A 17,600-nucleotide genomic window follows, 5' to 3' on the forward strand; every position below is an offset into this window, starting at 1 on the left:
TTCACCCCTCCGCTGAGACAGCCCTGAGGCGTCTTCTGTGTTCCCCCAGCGTTCCCTTGTGTGACTGAGCTGCCCACAGCAGACGCTGGCAGACAATGTATCATTCATTGGTTTCCACTCCTTCCCCATCCCACCTCCCCACGCACCCACCGATGTTTCCAAGGGATCACCTTCAAATAAGCCACTTGGACACGAATCCATATCTCATAACCCGATTTTAGAGGGACCCAAACAAAGACACGGTTGTCGCACACCAACTCAGCATCTCAGTGGTGTTGATGTTCCCTCCCATCACAGCCAGTGCGGGTCACGGTGGAGACCCTGTCAGCTCCTTCAGGGGCAAAGGCTCTCTTCTCCACGAGGATCTACATCTGCTACGCTAGTTTCCCTCCGTGCGTCCAGCTGCGGACACAGCTCGAACACGGGGGGAAGGATTTGCCATGACACTGTCCAGAAGCGTATATTCCATTGGCAGAACTCAGTCTCATGGTCCCTGCTCTACGCTGGGGAAGCTGAGACCTGTGGTGTAGCCGTGCACTGTTACGAAAGTAGCTGGTGCCATTGCAGCTCGCTTAGACTTTGAAAAACACTGTTCTGGCCAAAGAAACCATTTATGTCTGTGTACCCCAGTCAGCTTGCCGTTCAGCAGTTTGGAATTTCTGGCCCACGCATTATTGCCTTAAATTGAGAAAAAAAAAAAAAGTGCTAGTAAGTTACCCGAGTTGTGAACTTACACAGAATCAAGCATCACACCTTTTTCCCAGTTGGGTGATAAAATAGATGTATGGAAATCAAATCAGTTCTTCATTGACTAATTTAAATTTTTTTTTGACATTTATTTATTTTTTGAGAGATACAGAGAAACAGAGCACAAGTTGGGGAGGGGCAGAGAGAGGAGACACAGAATCGGAAGCAGGCTCCAGGCTCCGAGCTGTCAGCACAGAGCCCGACGCGGGACTCGAACTCACGAACCGTGAGATCATGACCTGAGCCCAACCCAGGCGCCCCGATTCATTGACTAATTTTATAATTTCTGGGGGGAAAATAACTTCACCTCTGATAGTTCTTCCGTGAACAGAGTCTCCCAACATGGTAGCCTTTCTTACTTCTTGCATTCTCTGTGAAGTGTGTCTCTATCTGTAAATAAAAGGTGATTTAAACACAGTCTTATGCCCCGCCCCCTTCCTTTTGGACCCCTCACCCCCTTGCTCTTGACACTCCAGTCATGCTTTTTTTTTTTTTTTTTTTTTTTCTCAAACTTGCCAAACTTTTCCCCACCTCCGTGGCTTTGCAGATACGGTTCCCTCTTAAAGGAACGTGTTCCTTCTCTCCACTGCTCCCATTTTCCCATTCTTTACTGGTCCCCACGTATCAGTCAAGTCTCAGGAACAGAGTAGAAATGTTCTTTCCTCAGAGATGCTTTCACTGACCACCTTAAAATCAAGTCACTTTCCTCTGCCCACGGTCATTCTCATTCATTCTGCCTGTGACTGTTTGGAACCATATTTGTCTATTTCATAGACGTTTTCCCCAGAGACTGCTCACTGCGGCACCACACACGCAGCACCTAGCAGGGTCTGGTGTGGTGCTCAAAATAGGCTCGAATAAATAAACACCAAGGAGAGTCCGCGGCTTTAAAGAATTTGGCGGGGATGCCTTTTCTCATTAAAATAGCGCACCCCAATCCGTTTTGCACGTTTGTTGAGCTTTACTGGGATTTCAGCAAGAGGAGTATTTGTACAACGAATGCTACCTGAAGCAACAAAAGAAAATAAGAATTCTTTCTTTAATCCCAGAAATCCATGAACCTATTAGTGTTTTCTAAAACTGGCCCGGATAAAACCCGCTGTGATCATTTATGTCAACAGGAGGGCAGGGTTGAAAGCTCTTTGAAAAAGTGAGGAGGCGTTACAGTGGAGAGGGTGATTTCCCAAGAGCATAATTGGCCTCAATAATCTACCAAGTTGTTCAGGGAAGAATAACATTGGGAGTTAGCTTCTGTTTCTCCCTGTTTTGTTTTGTTTGTTTACCTGTGTACTCCATCCATCATTCTGAATGATACTCCCAAAGGTAGCCCCACCTTCCCCCCACCCAGAGATAGTGGCCTGTGTGGAAATAAAGTAAGGGTGTTACATTAAAAGTGGGTGGAGGTTTTTTCCGAGGGCATTTTCTCCCTCATGTCTGTGCTACATTTTGTCTTTAATTGTTCTAAAACGGCCCTGGCGGCGTTATGCAGAAGTGAAAAGTCAGCTGGCCAGACCATTTGGTTCCAGGTCCCACACCTGCCAGTTGTGATACCGAACGTGTCACTTAGTCGGGTCTCAGCCCCGATCCCTCATGTGTGAAAGGGGAATGTTGGCACCTCTTTCGAAAGGTGACGACGGCCATGCATGAGTCATGCAACACGTAGACCCTCTAGAAAAGGAGAAAGAGAAAAAGGAAAAAGGAAAACTTACCGTGAATCCGCTATGAACTTGTTACCTATTTATGTACCATAAACTCTCTGGGGCGCACCTATCTTTTTGTGAAAACGTCAAATGAAAGGGTTGTGGGTTATAAGACTTCTGTGGTGCTTTGGTGGTAACATCCTGCAATTCGTGGTAAATGACAAAAGACCCGGAGGTTCTGCTTTTGCTGAAGATTGTGTCACGCCAAGCTCCAAGTGTACACTGCAGCTGTCTATCTAAGAAGCAGTGACTTGTTTAGTTCGAAATGTGGTTTTCGGTTTTGGGTTTTTGTTTGGGAGGGATTTGTTGCCAACTGGTGGGATTTGAAAGCGTTTTCCCCGTGGGAGGCAGATTCGGAAGTCTGGCCTGCTAAGACTCTTTTGGAAGCTGAAACTAATTAAAATATTTATTTTAGCCCCAGGAGCTAAGACGCAGCAGGGGAGGAAGTCCAACATTCATTTTTATGAAAGTGTAATTATACTCACTAGCCTTTTGTGTACCCTGTTCAGCAACTGCCCCGGGGCCACCCCACCTCAAACACCTGCCCGGTGTGTGAGTATTCGGTAGAACAGTACTTGATGCCTGAGCCCAGGGCACGCGGGGCTCCCCACCTCCACCAAAGACAATAGAGCCTGGTTATAACGTTCATCACCTATAGACTCACCTCTGGGTGAAGTATTTTCCTAGTTTCACCTTCAGTGAGAGCCATAAAGCTATGCAAAAGAGGAAAAGGAGAAAGAAGCTAAAAGAGAAAGCAGTTGCCCATTTCTTTATGTGGCATCACGGAGATTGAGTAAGACGGGAGACTGGGTAAGAGCCCTTTGTACTTCCTGACCACTTACACAATCCTTGACGAAGTGTAGAGTCACGTTACAAGACAAGCTATTGTCAACATGCCCTGTTTTTAAGTGGTGACAACGAATAGTGATTGCACTTTCCACGAAAAAGGTGCTCAGGAGCCTGGGTGGCTCAGTCCATTGGGAGTCCAACTTCGGCTCAGGTCATGATCTCACAGTCTGTGAGCTCGAGCCCCGCGTCGGGCTCTGGGCTGACGGCTCAGAGCCTGGAGCCTGCTTCCGATTCTGTGTCTCCCTCGCTCTCTGCCCCTCCCCTGCTCATGCTCTGTCTCTCTCAAAAATAAAATAAACATTGGGGCGCCTGGGTGGCGCAGTCGGTTAAGCGTCCGACTTCAGCCAGGTCACGATCTCGCGGTCCGTGAGTTCGAGCCCCGCGTCAGGCTCTGGGCTGATGGCTCAGAGCCTGGAGCCTGTTTCCGATTCTGTGTCTCCCTCTCTCTCTGCCCATTCCCCGTTCATGCTCTGTCTCTCTCTGTCCCAAAAATAAATAAACGTTGAAAAAAAAAAAATTAAAAAAAAAAAAAATAATAAAATAAAATAAAATAAACATTAAAAAAAATAAATAAAAAGAAAAGAAAAGAAAAGAAAAGAAAAAAGTGCTCAGGGGATGAGCCTGGTAGATGACCCAGAACTAGGAACACTCAGGATGTCCAAGCACTGGGGCCAGAGGGTTCACTCGCATTCCCGTGTGACTCCTCCCTACTCTCCACCATAGGTGTTTCCATGACTGCTTTACGAATGAGGAAACGGAGACCCCAGGAAGGTCGGTGACTTGGGAAGCAGTTCTTAGCAGGCTGAGAACATACACGGAGGGGTCCCATGGACCCCTGAGGTTGGAGCCCCCGCTCCGCTAATGACCAGCGTGACTTTGGGCAAGGTACTTAATCTTGTTAAACCTCCATTTTGCCATCCCCAAAAGGGAGGTGATATGATAATGAGCTACCTTTCCTGTGAAGATTCATTGAGTTAATGTATGTCAAATACCTGGCGTGTCACCTGTCACTGGAGACTCGGTGATTCGCGCGTTGTCATCACCATCTTCAGTGATGGCACACAGCATGGAGGGAGCACGAGCCAGGATACCATCCCGGGTGCAGTGGGGAGCAGTGCGAAGCCTGCTTGGGATTCTCTCTCCCTCTCTCTCCGCCCCCTCCCCCCCCCCCCTCCAATAAATAAATAAACTTGAAAAGCAAGAACTGCTGAGAAGCAGTCTTCCTGCCTCTGGGACACACCCTACATGGGTCCTTGGACTCCTACCCAAGGCTTTTAAGAAAAATCTATTTGATGAGCTAAGAAGTATTTGTTTTATCAAGGGGAGAGAGACTCTGTGAGGCTTCTAGAATTCCCAGCCTTGATGAGGAAAAGGACTTACAGTGTATATATTATGTTGTTACAGGACACCTCCCCATTTTCTTCCCCCAAGACTTTCCTCCCACACTTGGGCCCTCTCCTCCCTCTCTACCTCTTGACATGAGCTCATTCTTCAAGGGCCAGTTCAAATACCATCACCTCGGCGTGATGTCCCGATCTCCCCTCTGGACCGCCGAAATGTTTATCTTTAGTTTAACACTTAATTGATTTTTCTGTTTCTTATGGACTAACCTCCCTCAAAGAGATTGTGTACTTCCTTTGTCTATCCCGTAGGATTCCATACTACGTTGAAAACCCAGGAGGCTCTAAATAGAGACGTGCTCTGTATAGATTCTCGTTGAGAAGTGGATGGGCCTCGGCATTTCTGAAACGCCCGCCCGGTAGTGAGAACTGAACTGTAAACTTGGCACAGAACTTTAAGGCTTGGTCCCCACCCCTCAAGGTACTTTCATCTCTGAAGAGAACAAAGCTCACAGCCTTTCGTAACTGGGAGACACTGTGGCAGAGAGGGCAGTAATGTGGGTTCTAGTTAATTCCCCCTGCTTCGCTTAACATGAAAATGGACATAATCGCAGTACCAACTTCACGGAGTCTTTGTTGGGTTTAAACGAGGTCACGCCAGTCAACTTCAGCGCAGAGCTTGGCATTGAGAGTTCAGAGTTCGTTACAGGTCGGTTCAGAAATGAGGAGAGCAGTTGTCCAAATGCAAGTACTCCAGAGGCTTACCTGGACGTATTCCAGGTCCAGCCCAAGCTGCCGTCAAATTCTTTCAAGGCTTTTCACGCTAAGTGTGAGCCCACAGTAGGAACAGACACTCTGCCCGTGCCATTTCCATGCTCTGGGGTAGACAGAGAGGGAAATAGCGCTGAAGAATTGATAGGAAAGGAACTCGCTTCTGGGTCTGGGAAGTCACAGTGGAGGGGTGGCTTTCAAAGTCACGGCCATGTATTGTTTGTTTTTTGTTTTTGTTTTTGTTTTTGTTTTTTTGCCCCTGAAATAGAGGGGTGGGTAAATAGGGTCCCAGGTGGTGAGCCTAGAGAAGTTGGTTGCTGTGTCCTCCACGACGGGGCGAAGGCCGAGCTCACTGGGCTGCGGTGGGACTGTGTTTGCTTTTGTGCAGCAGAGGCCCTTAACGCGGGCAACGTTTCCTAAGACCGCTTTGAGGACAACAAGCAGGCAGCTTTGGGATTACTGAGCTAGAGTCAGCTGGCCTCAGAGGCATCGTGGGGAACAGCTGTGCGGCTCTGGGAGCAGTTGTGTCCTTCGCTGGCGCAGAGGAGGGAGGAAATCAGCTCTCCGGGCAATGCCTTTGGTCCGCGTGAATGTGCTCTACAAGGCGGGGTCCGCGGTCCCTTGAACAGGTATTGACTTGGTTTCTGTTGGTCGCTGGCCTTGTTGGAAGCACCCGCGACGATAAAACGGAGCTTCCCACTGGCCGCACTCAGCAGGCACTTAGCAGGGGGTGGGGGTGGGGTGGGAGGTACCACAAATGGTTAAAAGGGGGTTCTGGTTCAAAAGCTCCTGTTCCAAATTTAACCCGTGTTTGTGAACTTCTGGGGGCGTGGGGGGGGGGGGTAGACACCTGCCTAGGGGGGTCTCAGGTTGATCCTATTAATATGCATCCCTCCAGCTGGGGGAAGTTACAGTGCTAGGTTGCACTTGGTTGACCCACGGTTTTGGATGCGAGCTTGCTCCTCGCCTGAATGAAGATAAAAGAGAACCGCCCACAAGTACAGATTCGGCAGAAGCACGTGTTGAAATACACAGAGGAAGCTTTGCAGGCTCAGCAAGGATTAGCTGAACCTTTCAGGAAGGTGATAAGGAAGACGCCCCAACGACAATAACAGCTACGCCGAGAGCATTTCCGGCTGGCGGCCGCCGTGCCCTGCGCTCGAGAAGATTCCTGCAGTACCTTAGTTCTCGCCCTCGCGCTGCAGGAAGCTAGTAGGATCTTCCTCCACGTTGAGGTGCCCCAGGCACTGAGAGGTCAGGTGCATGCCCAGAGTTATTCCAGACGGAAGTTCAGTGGCAGGACTCGGGTGCAGGTTGGCCTGACTTCGGAGTCTCCGCCCCTTCCCCCAGGCTCTCCCCATTAGCCGCTGACACAGGCTTCGCGGACACCTGTAAGCACGGCCCAGTTGCTGGCCCGCGCACAAAATCCCCAGAAAGCGGGGCGGGGCACAGAAAGAAATACAAAACCAAGTGTGCCTGCAAAACAGTTCTGGAAGTTCTGGAAAAAAAAAAAAAAAAGTACCATTTGTGTGGTCACTCATTGGATGAGATCAGGGGCATCTCCCAAAGAAAAGAGTCATCCTTCCTGGGGTGGAGACCGTCTCTGCTTCCTGTCCAGAGCCCTTCGTTCAAAAGCCGGCACCTGGTAGACAGGAGGGGCTGGGTGTCATAGGACAAATCAGGTCTGGAGGCTGAAGGTCCCGAGTGAGAGTCCCAGCCCTACACCAGACGAGCTCAATGCCCTGGGCGAGTCACCTCACCTTTTAGGGACTCAATTTCCTGGACTGCAGAAAAGGAATAATACCAAACGCAAGTGTAACGTATCCCCTGGCCTACCTCACAAGGTCCCGTGGAGATCAAACTAATTCTATGAACCTGCTGTAAAACACTCGAAGAAACGTCTTCGTTGAGCTTCATTCCTTGGAAATACCGCAGGACAGCAGGGAGGGGACCTCACTGAGGACTGAGAGCTTGGGGATGACCTCGCAGAAGAAGAGGACAGCTACACAGTCTTCTGGGTTCTGGAAGCCTTCAACGGGTCCGCTCTCATTTTTAGGGCAGATCATAATCACGTTTGAAAGCCGGAAGAGTGGAGGATGGGACCCAAGGTTCTGTCCAGCTCTGTTTCAGTGAAAGTCGCCTTGCCAGCTTCCGTCCCTGTAAGCCCCCTGGCTTCCTCCTCCACGGGACTCTGCGCACCTAGGGAATGACGTTTCCCGGGGGCAGGGAAGCATAATGGTCAGGCCCCAGGGTCTGGATTGGGAGTTCTTAACTACCACCGATGTCTTCACCGCTCTAAACCCGTTTCCTGAGCAGAAAGAAAAGGAAGATGATAGTAATACCTACCTTAGAAAGTCATTGAAAGTATCTGGGGCGCCTGGGTGGCTCAGGAGGTCAAGCGTCTGAGTCTTGGTTTAAGCTCAGGTCATGATCTCACGGTCAGGGGATCGAGCCCCATGTCGGGCTCTGTGCTAACATCCCGAAGCCTGTTTGGGATTCTCTCTCTCCTCCCCTGCTCATATTTGCTCACTCTCTCTCTCTTTCGCGCTCTCTCTCTCAAAATAAATAAAGTAAACTTTAAGAAAGTAAATATTTAAATAAGATAATTCTTGGGATGGAGACCGTATCTGCTTCCTATCCGGAGTCCTTTGCTCCAAAACCTGCACCTCACAGGCACTGGGGGAACATCTCAGGGTGCTGAGCCCAGTAGCTGGGAAATAATCAGTGGCTATTGTTATTATTATTATTACCTTTACAGTTACGACTACGTGTCATTGCTGGTCTATACCCTCACTCCTGATACACTTGTCTAGTGTCTTAGAAAGTTTAGTGTCTTAGAAAGAGATTTTAAGGCCTTGGTAAAGGTTAGTGAAATCAATGAACCAAAAGCCGCTAAAATGTTCTAAGGCAAGGGGCACCTGGGTGGCTCAGTGTGTTAAGCGTCAGACTTCAGCTCAGGTCACGATCTCACGGTTTGTGAGTTCGAGCCCCACGTCGGGCTCTGTGCTGACGGCTTGGAGCCTGCTTCAGATTCTGTGTCTCCCCCTCTCTGCCCATCCCCTGCTTGTGTTCTCTTTCTGTCTCAAAGCATAATTAATTTTTTTTTAAGTTCTCTCTCTCTCAAAGAATGAATATATTTTTTAAAAAAGGTCTCAGGCAAGAAGTCAGAAGCATCACCTTCCCTGGATCCAGCTTTCCCCCCAATGATCCAAATTGAAAACATGAATTAAGGCAGAGAGAATCTGCCTTACAAGATTATGCATCAGTGACATTGAAGGAATTTTATAGTTTATTTTTATATTATATGTTTATACTTATATATTTATATTTTGATTTATATTGTATTTCAATTATATTTTATATTTATATACCCTCTCAGTCCAGAGTATTGGAAAGAGCTTTTTTTCTCTCTCTTTTTTTTCTTTCTATAACACACTCATTGTCATTTACTATCAATTGCCTTAAATTTCCAGGCTTGCTTAATCCCCAAATCAAGCCCCTGGCATCCCCCAACAGAAGGATATTGGATGATTGCAAGTCTTCTGAAGTTTCCTGATTCAGCCTCCAAGGGCCATGAATTTAAGAAACTTCAACAAAAATGTCATTCTGTTTTCAGGATTTATAGATTTGGGGGAAATTTTGCTTTCTGGGTGGAGAGGAAGGAGGGAAGAAAGAAGGCTCAAAAGCATTTCTCAGGTTTCCCCGAAATAGTGATGGAGACTCCCCACCCTCGAGGCTTCCTTTTTCTCTAGAAAAACAATGCTCCTGGTGTTTCCCAAGAGAGCCCAGAGGCTAGCCCTAAGCAAACAGATGTCAATGATTCCACCCACCATTTTGCTGGAGCTTAAAGAAGAGGAAGTGAGTTACTTCATGCGCACATCCTGGTAACCTGTAGCCACAGGTCAACTTTCACGAGATCTGTTGAAAATGACCAAAGACCATCGTCTTGGAAAAAGATTTGAGCAGCCATTTTGTGTCAAGGAAGCTCCTTGAGTCCAATGCAAAGTAGTTGCGGATATGTCTTGGTTGAGTATGACGTTTCCTTGAAATACGCAGACCTTTCTGGAAAAGATCACTGGGCAGAAGAAAGGAAGGTGCTTTGTGGTGAGGTAGAAACAGACATCGCCTTTCAGCCCCAGCAGGTATTAGCCCTCCGGCTGCACAGGAAAAGCCTGGAAATCCCAGAGCACCAGCTTGGAAATCCCACATGCCACATATTTGCCTGAGCATTTTTATGCTCGTATCAACACTTGTCCTTCTGTTTGTGTAGATTAACTTTAAATAAACGTGTTCTCTTTTTGGGTGGCATTTCTTGTTTCATGTCTCTTGATTTTTTTCTCTCCCTTCTGTTTCGTAATCATTTCTATTCCTCCTGTGACACTTTGAGAGGAGAAAACCTTTAACTGAGGAATGATGTTGTGATCACCTTGAGGCCACGAACACAGGGGTTCACCTTAACTTGGAGCATGCCTGCCTCCCTGCTCAGACTGGTTCTGAGCTGATTTGTCAGAGAGCGTCTTCTCTGGTGAGGCTCGTAGCCCAGCATGGCAGTAAGAACCCCACGGTAGGCAGAGGACGCCTTGAATCTCGTCATTACCAGTTGAGTGTTCCATAATCTCACATCAGCTACGTCACGCCGTAAACCTCAGTTTCCCGGTCACTAAAGTTGGGACTACGGTAGCTTCCGTGTCACAGGGATATTGTAAGGATTGCACGATTTGATAAAGGTTCAGGAGACCCTAACTCCAACTGTGATACCTTATTGAGGTCTTACTTACCTACACATCTGGGAGAGAAGACGAAAGGAAGTGCTTCAGATTTTATGACATCTTTACCACGACCCGCACTTTTCCTTGAAATTGTCATGTCTTCCAGTTTGAACCACGCCTTCTCTTCAACCTCCTTAGGGTTACCCTATGACGTCTGCTTTGGCTCCCTTTCTCTCCCATCTTCCTTAGGAAGAAACCTTGGATAGGTCAAGGATCCCCTCTCTCCTTCCAACTAGGTCCTTCCCGTCAGTATCGGAACCCCTCTTGGTGCATCCATGTTAGAAAATAACCTTCCTGGGGGCGCCTGGGTGGCGCAGTCGGTTAAGCGTCTGACTTCAGCCAGGTCACGATCTCACGGTCCGTGAGTTCGAGCCCCGCGTCGGGCTCTGGGCTGATGGCTCAGAGCCTGGAGCCTGTTTCCGATTCTGTGTCTCCCTCTCTCTCTGCCCCTCCCCCGTTCATGCTCTGTCTCTCTCTGTCCCAAAAATAAATAAACGTTGAAAAAAAAATTAAAAAAAAAAGAAAAAAAAAGAAAATAACCTTCCTGGACCACGTGTCTCCCCCCGCCCCCCCGCTACTACTCCACTCTCTCTTCAGCCTTTAACCAATTGTGTGTTCATTGCTGCCATTTTTCATGTGTGATCCACAGCGTAGAACATCATAATCCGGTTTCCAGCCCAAATATTCCTCCAAGAGTCTTGAGGCCCCTGGTGCTCTCCGCGTGGTTAAATCCAAAAGCCATTTTCAGTCTTCACCTCGTTGACCCCTCGTCAGCACTGGGTATGGTCCTTCTTGGCCCTGAGACAATGCATCTTGGCTCCCCTTCCACCTCTCTGGATGCTTCTATTTTGTCTCTGTTTCTGGCTCCTCCTCCTCTCCCTTTCATTAAATGTCAAATTTCCTCAAGATTTGGGCCTAGACCTTCTTGTCACTTTGTGCCCCGTCTCCAGGAAATTGTTACCAATTATGATTTCACTTATCCCCACGTCAGTGGAAACCGACTTCTATCTGCAGCAGAGTGCTTCTGCGTCATCCAGTCCTACAGGCTCAGCCACCTGTTACGTCTCCACTTGGAAGCCATTCTTCGTCAGCGTGCCCAAGACCAAGTTCATGATCTTTCCCAGCAAATCTTTTCCCCTTCCTTTGTACGCTAGCTCAGCGAAAGGCACTGCAATCCATCCTGTGGGTATCATTCTTTAGGTCTTCCTCTCCCTCACTCCACATTGTTAATTTATCACCAAGACCTACTATACTGTCCGCTTCAGAAATAACCTCTCAAAATAATCCCGACTCCTACGCTGCCCTCATGTTCTGTTTTCCCAGCCCGGTTCCTTTCGCCACCACAGCCGATCATGTTCTGTTCTTTCAGAAACCTTGTCAATGACTTCCTATTGATCACAAGAAAGTAGCCAAGATCCTTGTATGGTATGGCAGAGACTACTTTTCTAGCATATCCATTTTCCCCCTCTTCACAAAGACGTGATATTATTGGGATGGCATCCGATCTCTCTCTCACCCACACACATACACAAGACATTTCTAACCTCCTAGACAGAGAGGAATAACCTATAAGAGGTAAGCAGAAGCTGTCAAATGGAAAGGCTAGGAAAGCTCTTGTGAAGCACTGCTAATTCTTCATGCCTAAAATGTGGGTGTGATGACTAGAGCTCCAGCAACCATCTTGAGACACAGAGGATAGATGTTAGAATTAGAAATGGTAAGGCAGAAAGATGAAGGAAGCCTGTGTCCTGGTGACTTTGTGGAACCACCGTGTAAGACTTGACTGTCTACTTCTGGGTTTCTACATGCGTGAACAAAATCCTTGGAGTTTTAAACACTATCATTGGATTTCTGGCTCTAGCAGCTGAGCTCAGTCTCTGGTTGATACACACGGGATTTTCAAGGCTCTCTGTGGGCTGGTCTCTTCTCTGCCCCACCAGCTCTCTTTGCCCCACTCCTGCCCTTATGTTCTTCGGTATACACCAGCCTGAATTCTGTTGTTCACATACGTCACGCGGGCTTTCCTGACCAAGGCCTTTCCATAGTCTTCTCTCTGTCCATAGGACTCTCCTTCCTGACCCTTTATCATCCAGCCTGACCTAATTGAACTCTACTCATCCTTCAGATCCCAGTTGAAGCAGAACGTGCCTAGAGGAATCCTCCCTAAGAATCCCTCTTTTCCTCTTCACTCCCTCCCTCCACCAGTCTAGAATAGGTTTCTTATTACGTGGTGTCGCAGAACTCTATTCTTTTGTTTCAGAATACCATTCTTAGGTTTAGTAATTAGTCATTCATTTATGCAATTATTTGCTAACTCTCTGTCTCCTCTATTAGCCTTGAACTTCATGAAAGCAAGGGCCACGGCTGTTTTCGTTCGACATTTTATTCCCAGCATCTGGCCCAGTCCGTGGCACATGTGTGAATATGTGTGTGCCTGTGTGTGTCTGTGTGTGTATTTGGCACCTAATAAATACTGTCAAGTGAATAAATAATGAACTCCTCTAGTCCCCTTTTCATAATCAGTATCAAGACCACTCATTCTCCTTTGCCTTAATCACTTTCTTGCCAAGATTTCCAACTACCTTGCAGTAACATTTTCATACTGTTTCATGGCTTCAAAACACCTTCATACAAATCAGCTCATTTTCGGTCTCTCCAACAGCTCTGTAAGATACTTACCCAGGAGCAGAGCTTTTCCCAAACAAGACTTTGAACATAAAATCAGTTATTAGTAAACTGCTTGTTTGTTTTTTAAGAAAGAAAGTACATGCACACACACAAGTCGGGGAGAGGCAGAGGGAGAGACAGACAGGGAGGGAGAGTATCTTAAGCAGGCTCCAGATTGAGCACAGAGCCCGACTTGGGGCTCGATCCCATGATCCTGGGATCATGACCCGAGCTGAAATCAAGAGTCATTCGCTCAACTGACTTAGCCACCCAGGCGCCTCATTACTAATCTGTTGAAATGGTCACGCAACATTTGTGACCACATTCCCTCTCCTTTAAATCTTAAGCCTCAGCCGTAAGCTGCGATTCTGAGAAATTTTCAGCCGGTCTGTAACCATCTATATATATATTCAAGCTGGAAAAAGATCAGCTAAGGAATAAACTCTTAACATCTCTCCGCCCATCCCAGTAGGGCTTTCTTTCTCCCCTTCAACTCCCTTGACCTCAGGCCCCAGGTGATGCTGCTGCCTCAGGCGTGCTTTGAGAACCACTGTGCCAGGAGCTCCTCAAGGAACGAGAATGCATTTCTGTAAAGGAATCTGGCAGGGGAGGATTTGCTGCTCTGCATTTCACAGCAGCCTGCAGAGCGGGTCAACTTAGGCACAATTTCTAGCTCCCCAAGGACAAAACCGTAGAGTCGTGACAAGCCTGAGGACCACAGAGCCGCTGCAGATCACCCTGTGGGGAATGAGGGACGCACACCATCATCCTGCACGGGGAAAGCCCTGGTCGGTGGGAGGCTTGCCCAGCCTCCTGAACCTCCCCCTCTCCCAAGACTGTGGGTCTCAAAAGACCACAACAGTACCCCTGTGTGCCGCTGGGTTAGCCTGCATTTCAGCTTCTGTTTCACAGCTCCCCCAGCCCAGGCCGTGTGACCCTAGCCATCCACCAGAGCCCGAAACCCTTGGCAATCTTACTCTCCTTGGCAATCTCGCTCTCCTTGGCAGTCTCGCTCTCCGTGTGCTTTACGGAGCATCCCACCAAGATGCTCACCTTGCTTCCCACTTTCATCCTCCGTTTCCCCTCCTCACATAGCCTGGGGATAGATTGGTTTGTTCCTCAAGTATGGTTGTGTCTACTTCCATGATTGATTTTGAAAACCTATTTTGGATGAAAGGCCCAGGACCAACATAAAGTCTCAGGAGGCTTCACGATTTCTTTCACCCATTCGACAAATCTGTATTAAGTTTCAGGCCATGGGATACACCAGGATAGACAACAGATATGCCAAGAAAGAAGCGTGTCTTCAGTGCCCTTAGGAACCTCTCCGAAGCAACCATTCTTTATCTGGAAAATGAAGGTAATAATGATCATAATAACCTTATCTTCTGCAGTTGTTAGTGGTTAAATTAGATAATATATATATTTTTAGTGGCGTGCTAAGCACACCCTAAACACTTGGCACCACCTGATTGTTATTAAACCAGATAGAAAGATAACAATACCGGTGTTCCAGTTGATAGGCAAAAGTATATCATGCTTTATCAAGGTTCAAATAAAAAAGTGATTGAAGAGGAAAGTGTAAAACTTTGTTACGTCTCCCATCGCCAACAGTACCGTTCTTTGTTTTAAAGTTTATGGACTTATTTTGAGAGAGAGCATGCGCACAAGCGAGGGGGGGCAGAGAGAGAGAGAGAGAGAGAGAGAGAATCCCAAGCAGGCTCTGTGCTGTCAGCGCGGAACCGACCCAGGGCTCGACCCCACGAACCATGAGATCACCAACATTACCACTGCAATATTTAGTCATGTTATTACCCCAGGCCTTGCTTAAGGTAGATTGTATATCACCTGTAAACCAGTATAAGTTGTGTCTTTACTGCATTACCATCTGCCGCACGTACCGTTATTACCATCAAGTAATAACCAGTAACACTTTCGATGTCCTTACCGTGAGCCGGGCATTGCTCCTAAAAGCTTTGCAAGTCAGACCTCCTTTAAGCCTCGAGACTACATTAGGAGATAGATGCTCGTTTTCATTGGATGGGGAAACTGATACCCAGAGAGTTGAGGTGACATAGACAACTTCACGTGGCCCTTCCAGTACACACGGAAAATTCTTTCCATTTACGTGGATACGTGCGGGTCAGAGGAAAAGGTATCAAGCACATAAGCGTTCCGGATCGCACGATGAAGAGAATTCTGCTTCTACCTGCTACGTTTCTTTTCCTCCTCCCCGCACCACGGCAGGTCTCAGCTGGCCAGGCGGTCCACTGTGTTAGACTTCTGTGCCACTAAATGATTAAGATGGCTGGAGGAACTTGAGTTGGGTGTGAGAATAGTCTGAGGAAAGGAGCGTGGGCATTGCCGCAGTGTGTGTCGAAAGTGGGTGCAAGATAAAAGAGGAATTTTGAGAGCTCTGCATTCTAATGTGTTCTCGAAAGACAAGTAAATATCTTGAGTTATTTTTGAATGGTTTTTTTAGATGCCAGTCTGGGCTCCTTTGATGGAGAGAAGGCTTTGAAACTAGATGACATAGATGAACAACTTGTAAACACGATGAGCGTATACTTGAAACATTAAAACTACCACAGTTCTCCTGATTTTACGTGACCGTTCGCGATATCATCCTGTTGGCGACAACAGACTTTGTTCTAGGATACAGTCTCTTACATTTGCCATGGGTCAGAACACATAGAAATTACAGTGCCCTTTGCAGAATGCCATGAAATATTGATAGGTCTAATTTCCTTGTAGAATAGATCACTTGAGCAAAGTTATCAGTTGAGCCAAAAACTGATTATGGGATATGAGAGCTAGAAAGTACCTCAACGAGATGGAAACACTCAGGATCATAAAAAAGTTTACTTCCAGCAATAAAGACTTCATTACATAAACTCTGCACAGGTCTTTACATCTTAACTGATACGAGCATTTACAGTATCTTTAACAAATTAAGTGTATGGGTTTTTGGCTACGATAGGTTTCCTACTAATTCATCCATTTTTAAGTAATAGCCAAAACGTCATTCTGGGTATACACATATTAGAAATACGCTGTGGAGAATTTTTTTTTTAATTGAGAAAATGGTCATTCATTGCCTACGAGTCTTCTGCAGATTGTGTGTCCCTTATTTTCTATTGGTGGTAGGACCTTTTAGCTCGGGTCACTGAGAACTGTGTCTTATGGGAATAAAACACAAGAATCTGGGAACAAAGGTGGTCTGGGTGCAAAGATGCTTACAAAGAGGTCAGTTTGAGTCCTGTGCCTGTTGAAGTCAGGCACTGACGTGCCGTTAACCACATAAATGTTTGGAGTGTGTACATCTGATTGTGAAATGTATTTAAGAACCCACATTTTCACTCAAGAATTCCTGTAATTCTTTGCTCCACGGGAATCATGATGTCTAATGACGTTACCAACCATCAGTCAGAATGTCTGACCCACATGACATACCAATTTTTTTCAGTCAAAAGCTAGGTGTTTTGATTAAGTTGTGAATTTAGATGTTTACACTGATACGGATTCGGGTGATGTTTTGGGAAAAGTAGAATTGGACAGTGGATTACCATATCTGGCATTATGCCAAACTACATAGCCAGAAAACCCTTCTAATACAGAACACATAGGATTTTAGATAAACTATAAAAACATTCTCTTAATTGACTAGTACCTCCAAAAAAAAAAAAAAAATATATATATATATATATATAATAAGGAAATACAAACAACCAAGGAAATTTTCAGTAGCCAAAAATAAACAAGGAATTGACAACCAAAGGGATCAGCAAATAGATCTGACACTATGCGAGCTTGAGAAAGAAATGTCTCAGTTACTTAGGTAGGGTCTTATATTTTAACAGCTTTGGGTCCCTACAAAGTGGGGAGTTGAAAATGAAATTTCTACGTAAAGCCATGACACCGGAAGAGTTACAACTTTGCCCAATGGCACAGGGAACTTTGTCGTTTCAATCTAAAAACTGGTGGGGGGAAATGTCTCCCTTAAGAATTTATTATCACATGAATGTCCTCACATGGGTTAGGCATGGGTTCGGATCTCAAATTAATATGACCCACATCACTTAGGAAGCCATAGTTGAAAAATAAAAACCAAAGTGGTTTTTGGTGGGTCATACCTGTAAAAGTATGCGCAAACCTTCTCTGGAGGGGATACACAGGGTTTCAGATAATGGAATTGTCTATTCGTACCTATAAGTTTTTAAATAATTAAGACTTAAAAACGTATGGAAAAGAACAGCTATGAAAAGTGAATAAGCTGACTTGAAAAACTGGCAAAGAAGAATTTCTAACAATGTAAATGTAGTTAATAAAATTTTAAAAAGGGAATAATACAAGCTAAATGCACATGAAAAGAATATGAATAAACTGGAATACAGGACAGAAGAAATTACTTAGAAAGTAGCCCAGAGAAAGAGATTAAAAGTATTAAAGTTAGGATAAGAAGAACCATTTAAAGAATGAGAAGTTCTGGGGCACCGGATGGCTCAGTCCGTTAGGGGTCTTGATTTTGGCTCAGGTCATGGTCTCACGGTTTGTGAGTTCGAGCCTCGCGTCAGCCTCCATGCTGAGGTGGAGGCTGCTTGGGATTCTCTCTCACTGCCCCTCCCCTGCTCTGTCTCTCTGCCTCTCTCAAAAAAAAATAAATAAATAAACATTACAACAAAAAAAAAAAAAAAAAAGAGAGAGACCTAGGAAATCCAGGACAAGGTAGTGAGAATTACATGTACTTATTAGATAGA

The 17,600-nt window shown here is 46.3% G+C and overlaps 2 long non-coding RNA genes across 2 annotated transcripts in view; one reads left to right on the forward strand and one right to left on the reverse strand.

Annotated features, from left to right (window-relative positions):
• Window positions 1-17,600, forward strand: part of LOC123593575 — a 77,775-nt gene that overhangs the window by 12,793 nt on the left and 47,382 nt on the right. The gene's annotated exons all lie outside the window — the stretch shown is intronic.
• Window positions 197-2,711, reverse strand: LOC123593574. Its single transcript, XR_006710385.1, has 3 exons — window positions 2,457-2,711; window positions 1,055-1,137; window positions 197-678 (listed from the first exon to the last, which is right to left on the reverse strand). It is a non-coding gene; the product is annotated as an uncharacterized LOC123593574 (long non-coding RNA).

The sequence above is a fragment of the Leopardus geoffroyi genome, chromosome D4 (genome assembly GCF_018350155.1).
Source record: "Leopardus geoffroyi isolate Oge1 chromosome D4, O.geoffroyi_Oge1_pat1.0, whole genome shotgun sequence".
Lineage (NCBI taxonomy): Eukaryota > Metazoa > Chordata > Mammalia > Carnivora > Felidae > Leopardus > Leopardus geoffroyi.